Below are 10815 nucleotides of genomic sequence, written 5' to 3' on the forward strand. Positions count from 1 at the left end.
CGCTTTCCATGCTTGAGGAAAGCCGACGATTGCTGAAATTTGTAAGTGTATGATGGTTCGATTATCCCCGAACGTGGGCCGCAGATGATTCACACCTTTAAGTCAATTATCCGACCATATTAGGTGCTTAAAATGCCGAAAAATAGACTTTGATGCTTGCTAGGGGTAAAATGGTAATTTTAGTCCCCTTTAAGTATCAGTTAGAGTTTCCCGTGTAATTCCAGCGAAACATAACTGTCCAATTTACGCAAAAAATCGTGCAACCTTAGTCAAAATGTCAGGAATATTCACAAATAACTGTACAAAGCCACCGTGTCACACAAAAATATTCCCGTGACACGGCACGGGTCCCCGTCACGCGGAGCTGCTTCCCGTGACGCGGCAAGGGGGTCCCGTGGCGCGGGAATCCATTGGCTGAAAAATCGGTCAAATGGCATCTTTGACCAGTCAAAGCTTGTGCACCACACAAAATATGACCGTTATGTGGGAACGGGGTCCGTTGCACGAGATTTTTTGGTTTTAAATATCAAACATTTTTCTCATTTTTCTCATCCTCTTTCTCGTCCGATTTTCACCCAAAAGCTCGATTTTTTTTTTCTTTTGCTCGGTTTGCCGTGTCTCGGCTGCTTCTCACCGGCGCTCGGATTTCTCTCCCGTCGGCCGGCGCTCATCACCGTGTCACGACGGTTTTGCTTCCTCTCTCTTTTTATTTTTTTTTATTTTTGCTGCGACTTGCTGTTGTTCATTTTGCTGTTGTTTGTCGGTGCTTTTGCTGCACATCGGAGCTTCGGCGACCTCCGTTTTTGCCGTGACACGGGACTTGATCCCCGTGACACGTCAATCTTTCACCGAGCCGCGGCCAAGCTCAACCGTGTCACGGCGGCTGCGCTGATCTCCGAGGTTTTTTCGAGCTTTTGGAGCTCAAATCCTCACCAATTCTGCTCTAATTTCTTGCTGCTTTCCTCATTTTCGATTCTCTACGAGGATCCATGTAAGTTTCTTTTAATTTTGTCTCGATTTTTCTTCAAATAAGTAATTTCATGAAAAACCCTTAAAAATCAATTTGGGGATTTTTGATTTTGAGGTTTTATGTTGAAATCCTTGCCATGATTTTACTTGTATATGTATGTATGTGTGTTTGTGAGAAATTTGAGACAAAGATTGCATGATTTGATGGAGAATTGAGCAAATTACCATTTTTGGGTACTACTTTTGTGAAATGATGTTCATGTTACTTCTTTGCACTTGAAATGGTGAAAATATGGTGGTAGACCTTGTAAAATATTTCATGATGTGTTGATTCATTGTTTTTGTGCAACTTCGAAACATATTTTGCGTATGTACTATATTGTCATGGAGAACATAGTATCATGCGGCTAGGAGAACTGTAGTATTAGTTTTTCATGGAGAAACTAAATACCATAATTTTGCCAATTTTTAGCATGGGGGTAAAAATTTAGCGTATAATTCGATAAACAACTAAATAACTTAGGAAATGATGCTAAGTATTTAGATCTTTATGCAACTTGAATTAAATGTCTTAGGAAATGATGCTAAGAATCTAGATCTTTATAATAGCATGCCTAGGCGACGGGATCGCGATCTTTCTACTCAGGGCCGGCGTCAGCCTTTTCGGGAGGACACTCCCACTATTCCTGAGGGTATGGACGACGATGCCTTAGAGTCCGAGCCTAGGGCTTCTACGAGTAGAGGCAGGTGGGTTCCACCTCTGTGGACTCCAGACCAGTTGGTTTTCTGCCGTGAAAACCATGTTTCTCATCGCCCACTCTCCGGCATAGTCGACGACACGCTTCGCCACCACGGTTCTGGAGCCGGCGATTTGATTCCTCGACTTCACCAGATCATTACGAGGGATCCTGCTACGAACACCCTGTGGGAATCGGCTAGTTTAGTAGATTTCTATACGACGGTTGTAGGGTTTCGCAGCCCCCGGGGTTGCGGTGCGACGGTCGTTCGCGCATTGTTGGAGTATTTCTAGGATACTACCAACACTTTTCATTTTGCTTGGGGGGAGATGACAGTGACCCCTCTGGACTTCAGTATGATTAGCGGGCTGCGCTTCACCGACCGGGCCGTAGCTCAGATGTATGATCTGTCTTGGGGATCGGCTGAGGCAGCTGATTTGTTAGGTCCGATCGTTCAGCATATTAGGACCCGACCAGTGTCTCGAGGTGGTCCTAGGAGCGGGCGATCAGAGCTGGCTTCAGTTTTATCTCGTGGCTTCGACATGGAGGATACATCGGCTGAGCAGCGAGTGCGGATCTTCATCCTGATTCTGATCTCCATGACCCTTTCTCCTGATAGGAGTTCACGCGTACTCCTTTGCTACCTCCCCTCTTTGGTCAGGATCCATGAGATAGGATCCTATAGCTGGGCCAGCCTCGGATACGCCGACCTTCTCTTATCGCTACGTCATGGGTGTCGGTAACTGAACGACGAGTCTCCCATCACTGTCTATGGTCTGTGGAGAGTCGTAGAGGTGATGATCTTTTCCTCTTTTGGTTTCACTTTAACTTGTTCAACTCGTGTGCTAAAGATTACTTTTATTTGCAACTATGGTTCTACGAGTACTTCCCAGGCTTGGCTCCTCGCCGCCGTCGTGGAGCGATCCATGATTTCCCTGTCGGGGCCAGCTGGCGTGATCGAGGAGAGTCGCAAGTGGAGTCTGTCCCTGCGCTGCGTGGGCTGCTACGCCGAGGCACCTCTTCTGTTGGCGTAAGAATTAGTTTTTTTGCCTGTTATTTTCCCTCTGACGTTGTTTCCGTTGTTTGACGCCAACTTTTTATGGTTTTCAGGTTGCCATTGATGTCCAGTATCGTCCTTGGGCTGGGATGACTGATCTTCCTGAGGCCTTACGTCTTTCAGCGCACCGCACCATTTTGGTTGGTACCGGACGCTTTGTCTGGTATTTGGGGGAGCGTGTCGTTCGTCAGCAAAGCGGCGATCGCTTTGTGGTGCCCTCATCTCCACCAGAGTCGATGCTGGAATCACGCTTGATTAGGGAGTTGATAAACAGGGGAGAGCACTATACTTTTCCATGGCGGGAGCTTGTGCACATGGAGAGTGATTATGCGCAGGACCTGCTTCCCTCTCTGGTTCCTCCACCCCATCTTCCTAAGGTATGATTTCTTTTGAGGATATTTGTTACTAGTCTCTGTTTTAAATAGTCGAATAACTTGATTGTTCGATTATTTTTTTAGACGACCATTCGCCCTGTGGGGAGGATCGAGATTCCGCCTCAGTCTGTCCGCTATCCAGGGCCGATTGGTATCACCGAGGACCATATTGCTGACGCGCCAGAGGGTTACAGACAGGCGCAGGAGCCTCTGCCCGAGGTCTTTGAGCCGGTTAGTTTTTTGATGCATTATTCATCCTTTTAACACTGCTTGTTACTGACTTTTCTTTGTTTTATCCTCAGCCTAACCGCCCGGAGATGATGGGACTCATGAAGCTGGTTGACGCCCTAAAGTATTGCATCATCAAGCTTCGGCGTGGTGCGAGTTGTCGGAGCTCTAGCGACGTTCTTGAGGTATCATTCATTTTTTTACTTCTACCATTTGTTTTATTTTGCATTGTTGACACCTTTTGATTTTGTATCTTTCAGGAGCAACGGAGGTCCCGCTCGCGCTCGAGGCATAGAGGCTCGGACGAGGAGGAGCTTGGTTGTGGTAGACGATCTCCTGAGATTCACCGGTGCTCTCATTCTTAGCGAGAGCCTCAAATTACTCAGCCGTTTTAGGAGGCTCAGTGGCAGCAGCCTCAGTCTTTTCAGCGCTTTCTGGGCCAGAGTCAGGGGCAGCGACAATCGTTTTCACAGCCTCCACAGCCTGAGCTTGGGTTTGTTTTGACTCCCTTGGATCCCGGTTCATTTTCAGCTCCATTGTCCGGGATTCCTCCACCGGTGTCGGGCTTGTTCTCAGTTCCTATGTATGGGACGATGCCTTCACCGACGATTCCCGCGTCTTTGAGTCAGTCTACACCGTTTTCCGGCTGGACGGGTCCTGCCTTGAGTTTGACTACTGCTGGGGTCACAGGGACTAGTAGGGACACTACTCCCCGTACTCGGATGATGGAAGGACTCTTTGGCTCACCGTTCCCATATTCGCAGGGTGGAGATGATACTGATTCTTGCTCTAGAGACTTTTGACCGAGGGTTTTTATTTGTACATACTATGATGACACTTGACATGTTTATTTATTATGACTCTTTTGTACATTATTCATAGTTTATGTATTTATTATTGTGTTTTAGTGTGTGCTTGAGACTCATTGTGTGTGATCGTGTATTTATTAATGGCGCGACAAAAAACATAAGTGGAGTAATGGAGGGTACCGACCTTCCCCAAAAGAAAAAGAAATAAAAAGACAAGCAAAAATAAATAAAATGATAAAGAAATAAAATATTAAAGTGATGAATAAATAAATAAATAAAATAAAGATAATAATAATAAAAAATAATAATAGAGATAAAAAAGTTGAGAATTTTATTAGAAATAAAACTCTTAGAAAACTGAAAAATAAACGGTAAAGATAAAATACTAAAAAACATCCGGATAGATACAGGAAAAGATGAAAAAAGAAAACGCGTGAGGTGCCGTGACACGACACTATGCACCGTGTCACGGCAGAACTTGTCGTGTCGCGGCAAAAGTTCCCGTGACACGGTGGGACTTCCCGTGTCACGGTACGTGTATTACTCAGCGGTGTGTTTAACGCGTATGAAAAGATAATTTCTGGGCAGTTTCGAGCGCTTTTGCTATAAAATAAGACCAATTTATTCATGATATGCATAATTACGAAACACAAAATAATTTAGAATTTCATATTTCAATAATCATGTCTCATAATTTTGATAATAAATTGCGCGACTGGTCTTATTCTTTGACCAATGCTGAAAAAAGAGAGTTAGAATTATTTCATGTCAGGGGTTTGCTAGCCCTGCGACATGTAGCTATTGAACATGATTTTCTTAGGGTAGCATTAGATTATTGGAGTCCAGAAACACAATGTTTTAAATTTGATTATGATGAAATCTGTCCCCTGCCGGAGGAATTCGGTGCAATCTTTGGATTTCCTGCTAGAAATCTTATTGCCATGCCTACCCTACGTGAATATTATTACCAAGATTTTGAACGCCATCTGAATCTAACAGATCCAGATTTAAATAGAATTGTGTGTGGTAATGAGGTAGACTTAGAAAAACTTGCAAATATATATTTTAATCGCCCTATCTCTGAGTCTTATCATGTATATCGTAGAAGGGCATATATTTTTTGCATGTTTAGCAAGCTTTTATTTGCAAACAGTAGGGTAGGACATGCTTGTCTAGAGTCTGTGCTTGAACATGTCGAATCAGGAAGATCTCCTATGCCGACGTGCCTTGGAGAAACATTTCTTGGCCTTAACGAAGCAAAAGCTGACCGGAAAGCCATCAGGAAGGGCTCTCTGGTACTACTGCAGGTAAAAATACGCTCCGAGTAGCCCCCGTGACACAAAACAGGCACCGTGTCACGGTGGGTGTCTGCCGTGACACGGTGAAACCTGCCGTGTCACGGGAATCAGGCAATTTTTTTTTTAATTTTTTTTGTTTTTTTTTTTGGTTTTTTTTTTGTTTTTTTGTTTTTTTTTTGTTTTTTTTACGACTGATTTTTTCTTTTTTTTTGCAGATTTGGTTGATGGAGCGTTTAGAATTATTTGAAGCCCCCGACGATGTTGAAAAATATGGCCCTAACGACCTAGTCCGCAGGAAAAAGAATTACTCTGCGAACATGTCGTATGAAGATTGGAAAAATTTCTTTTCAAAGAGGGAATTTTCCATTCGTTGGGTGGTGCCTTGGTGGAGGCTTACTAGGATGGTTGGCACGAATGATACTCCATATTGCCGTGTTCCTAGTATCTCAAAACTGACCTTTTATTGTCCTTCTCGACTAATGCGGCAGTATGGACTTGAACAAGTAGTTCCACGCTATAACGATAGTCCTCGTGAAGTATCGTTGCATGAAAGTAACGTTCACAAGTACGAGACTTATTGGATTGGAAGACCTTTGTGGACCGTTTCTGCAAGTGACCAAGCTCCTCCTCCTTTATCTAGTGCATACAAGGCATGGTTGAACCCCAGAAGTAGGAGGGAACGATTCAGATCACGCAAGTCTGATGTGAAGAGTCGTCTTGGAAATAAGAAAGCCCCTCCTAAAGATCGTCTAGGTCTGAGAACACAAGGGATTGAGTTTAAGACTCCTATAATGCCAAGAAAGAAGAATTATGTGAAAGGAAAGGGTAAAGAAAAGATGGTCTATAGGGAGAAACAACCGAAGAAATTCAAGAAAGGTGAAAGGGGTGAAAGTTCGACTAGGGGTGTGACGGTTCGGGCTACGAAAGACACATTAATGGTGAAGGCCGACCTAATTGACCAAGAGAAGGATGTTCCTAAAGTGAAGAGAGATTAGATCAATAGTGCTTTGCTTTTTATGATTTATAATTTTTATTTAAAATAAGGCATATGATGCCAATAATTGTAGTCGCATTTATTTCAATAATAATAGCATATTTATTTCAGCCTTAGAAATAAAAAATTACAATGACTTTTATTTATTATTATTTATCCGAGTCAAGGAGTCGGACGCAATGGAAGAACGAAAATAAAAAAAACCTCGAACAAACAATGAATTCGCAACGAATGCGTCACTAAAAAAAACGGAAAACCTGAAATTCCACCGTGTCACGGTGAAAAATCCCGTGACACGGTACAAATTCCCGCGTCACGGCAATTCTTCTTCTTTTTTTTTTTTCACTCAGGTCCACCGCGCCACGGTGAACTGTACCATGACACGGTGGAATGTCCCGTGTCGCGGCAAAACCCCCCCCCCCCTTTTTTTTTTTTTTTTTTTTTTTTTGTCGTGACGCAATGCTGAACTGACGCGCATATTTGACCAACAGAGGGAGGATATTTATTTTTTTAAAGTTGCCGGGCCCCCTTGAGGGGTTGCCTACGTATCCTAAAAAGGAATTAGGCCAAACGTAGCTCTATTGGGTCATGAACCCATGCGACTAGGCATAGAACTTCTTGAGTTGATCCAAGTTGGTTAAGTTGTGGAAGCCGTTACCGTCCATGTCTACCAATTGTGCCGCTCTGCAAGACAGGATGGCTTTAACAATGTACGAGCCTGACCAATTCGGTCTGAATTTTCCTCTTGGATCTAACACATTTTTACGAAGTGCCTTAAGCACTAGGTCACCCTCTTTGATGTTCCTGGTCTTGACTTTTTTATTAAAATGTCGCGCCATACGCTGTTGGTAGGTTTGGACATGATGCAAAGCTGCCAAGCGTTTTTCATCAAGTAAGACCAGTTCATCGTGTCTTGCTCTAATCCAGTCGACTTCATCTAGTTGGCTTTTCAATGCGATTCGAAGAGAAGGGATTTCGAGTTCGATTGGTTGTACAACTTCAACTCCATAGACCAAAGAGAAAGGGGTAGCCCCCGTTGATGTACGAACAGAGGTTCGATAACCCCAAAGGGCGAAATGTAGCTTACTTGACCAATCCTTGTAATTTTCTGTCATCTTTTCGATGATAGTTTTCACATTTTTGTTGGCCGATTCGATTGCACCATTTGTTTGTGGACTGTAAGGTGACGATCTGTGATGCGTGATATGATATTTCTGTAATAATTCCGCGCATTCGGCTTGGAAATGTGTTCCATTGTCACTGATCATCTCATGCGGTACCCCATAGCGGCATATGATATTTTTCTCAATGAATTGAACTACATGTTTCGCCGTCAGCTTAGCATATGAGGCAGCTTCGACCCATTTGGTGAAATAGTCGATTGCTACGAGAATGAATTCATGCCCCCCTTGTCCTGGTGGTGTTATTTTTCCAATGATGTCGATGCCCCAAGTGGAGAAAGGCCATGGAGAAGTATATGTGTAGAGAAGCGAAGGTGGAACATGCTGTAAATTTGCGTAGACTTGACACTTCATACATTTCTTGACGTAGTCGTGACAATCTCTCTCCATAGTAGTCCAATAGTAACCTTGTCGTTGAATCTTTTGGACTAACATCTTTTCATTCATGTGTGTTCCACATATACCGACATGAAGGTTTTCCATGGTTTTATGTGCTTCTTTCTTGGCTATGCATAAGAGATTTCTTCCCATTGCCGTTCTCTTGTGGAGTTCTCCCCTGATGAGCACATACTGTGAGGCCAGGAGCCTCAAAGCACGGCGTGCCCTTTTATCAGTATTAGGAGGGTATTCTCCTTTTGTCACATAATTAAGGATATCTGAATACCATGGCTCTTCATCTTTTTCTTGTGGTTCTTGTTCATCGTCGAGTGCGTGAACATAAGCCGGCTCATATCTTCTTTCTATGGTCAGTGGCATTCTGATTGTATCAGTTGCAATTCACACCATTGATGCTAATTTAGCTAGTGCGTCGGCGAATTGGTTTTCTTCTCTTGGCAAATACGTATATTCCAATTCATCTAGTTGCTCCGTGAGAGTTTCTAAATGAGCTTGATACGTAGCGAGACTTTCACTTCTCACTTTCCATCTCTTGGAGATTTGGTTAATGATTAGTGAAGAATCACCATAGATTCTGAGTTTCCTAATTCCTAAGGCGACAGCTGTTTCTAACCCCAAAATGCATGCTTCATATTCTGTTGTTGGTGACATCAAAGTCGAGCTTCATGGAAATTGGGATGTGCTCTTTATTGGGTGATACAAGCAAGACTCCTACACCACATCCTTTTTGGTTTGAAGCTCCATCGAAATAGAGTGTCCAGCTATCATCTTCGGTCATGAGTAAATCTTCGTCAGGGAAATCGTACTCATCTTCTTCTTTTTCAACTTCTTCTAGCGGAAAGTCTGCTAAGAAGTCAGAAACCGCAGAACCTTTGATGGCTTTTTGTGGCACAAATCTCAAGTCAAACTGAGCAAGATTGACAATCCACCTTGATAATCTGCCATTGAGTGTTGCTTTTTCGAACAAGTATTTGAGAGGATCCATCTTGGACACGACATGCACTGTATGAGTGAGCATGTAATGTCTTAGTTTCTGTGCGTCCCATACAAGTGCGAGACACAACTTCTCAAGTGGTGTGTATCGCGTCTCATATCCTTGAAGTTTCTTGCTCAAGTAATAGATTGCATTCTCCTTGCTTTCAATCTCTTGTGCTAGCATTGCCCCCATCGTTTCTCTTGTGACCGTAAGGTAGAGTCGAAGAGGAAAGTCAGGTATTGCTGGCGCTAGCACGGGTGGGTTTGCCAAGTACTCTTTGATTTTGTCGAAAGCTTTTTGGCAATCGTCATCCCATGTGACTGGGACATTTTTCTTGAGCTTATTGAATATAGGTTCACATATCGCTGTGAGCTTTGATATGAACCTACTTATATACTGCAATCTTCCAATGAAACCTCGAATCTCCTTCTCATTTTTGGGTGGTGGCATGGCCATGATCGCCTTTACTTTTGTAGGATCTATTTCAATCCCTCGAGAACTGATCACGTATCCAAGTAATTTGCCTGACGTGACTCCGAATGCACATTTTGCTGGATTTAATCTCATGTTGTACTTGCGGAGTCTTTCAAAGAACTTGCGAAGTGCAATAATATGGCCTGGGCGATCTTTAGACTTAACGATCATATCATCGACATAGACCTCCACCTCTTTGTGCATCATGTCATGTAACAATGTTGTAGCTGCTCTTTGGTAGGTGGAAACCGCGATTTTCAACCCGAATGACATTACCGTATAGCAATATGTACCCCATTGCGTGATGAATGTGGTTTTCTCAATGTCTTCTTCGACCATCAATACCTGATTATATCCGGCGTAACCGTCCATGAATGATAGGAGCGCATGGTTTGCTGTGTTATCGACCAGAATGTCAATGTGAGGTAAAGGGAACCCATCTTTTGGGCTTGCTTTATTAAGATCTCTCTAATCAACACACATTCTGACCCTTCCATCCTTCTTTAGAACTGGAACCACATTTGCTATCCATTCTAGATATTTGGATGCTCTGATGAAACCTGCGGCCAACTGCTTCCTGATTTCTTCTTTGATTTTGAGAGCCACATCCGGTTTCATACGGCGCAGCTTTTGTTTGACAGGCTTCATACCTGGAATGAGTGGTATCGTATGCTGAGCTATATCCCTGTCAATTCCTGGCATATCTTGGCATGACCAAGCAAATACATCAACAAATTCACTAAGCAAGTTAATTAGCTCTTTGCGTTCATCTTGACTTAGTGTTAATCCAATTTTTACTTCTTTAACAGTCGTATCATTGGAAATGTTAACTGTTTCTGTATCTTCGATAACTGCTGTTTTATTTTCGTGTTCTTCCATTGCTTTTATTGTTTCTTTGTCATTTTTATCATTAGAAAAGCAATATTGATCAGGGCTAGGGGAATGACACGCATCGTAAGCAAAGGTACTCATTTTATTGAATTCATTGGCTAATACATCAAGAGGGGCAAGGTCGGCTGCGACCTCACCGAAATTATTAGGACTAGAAAGAGAGGACTCAACAAGAGACTCAGGGTTGAACTATATAGCAGAAAGAGGGTCGGCCTCAGACTCTAAGGACTCGTCTATAGACTTAGAGTCAGACTCGGACTCGGACCCAGACGACTCAGACTCATCAAACATAGGACCCTCGCCAGCAGTTATTTCCAACTTCTCTCAACTCGGCGTAGTGATCCTCAATGTCTTGCGCCATCCCCTTGAAATGTTATCAGCTTGGACGATTAACTCGGAGGGGTCAAAATCCTTGTTTGCTATGACAGCTT

The sequence above is a fragment of the Chenopodium album genome, chromosome 6 (assembly GCF_948465745.1).
Source record: "Chenopodium album chromosome 6, dcCheAlbu1.1, whole genome shotgun sequence".
NCBI classification, from domain to species: domain Eukaryota; kingdom Viridiplantae; phylum Streptophyta; class Magnoliopsida; order Caryophyllales; family Amaranthaceae; genus Chenopodium; species Chenopodium album.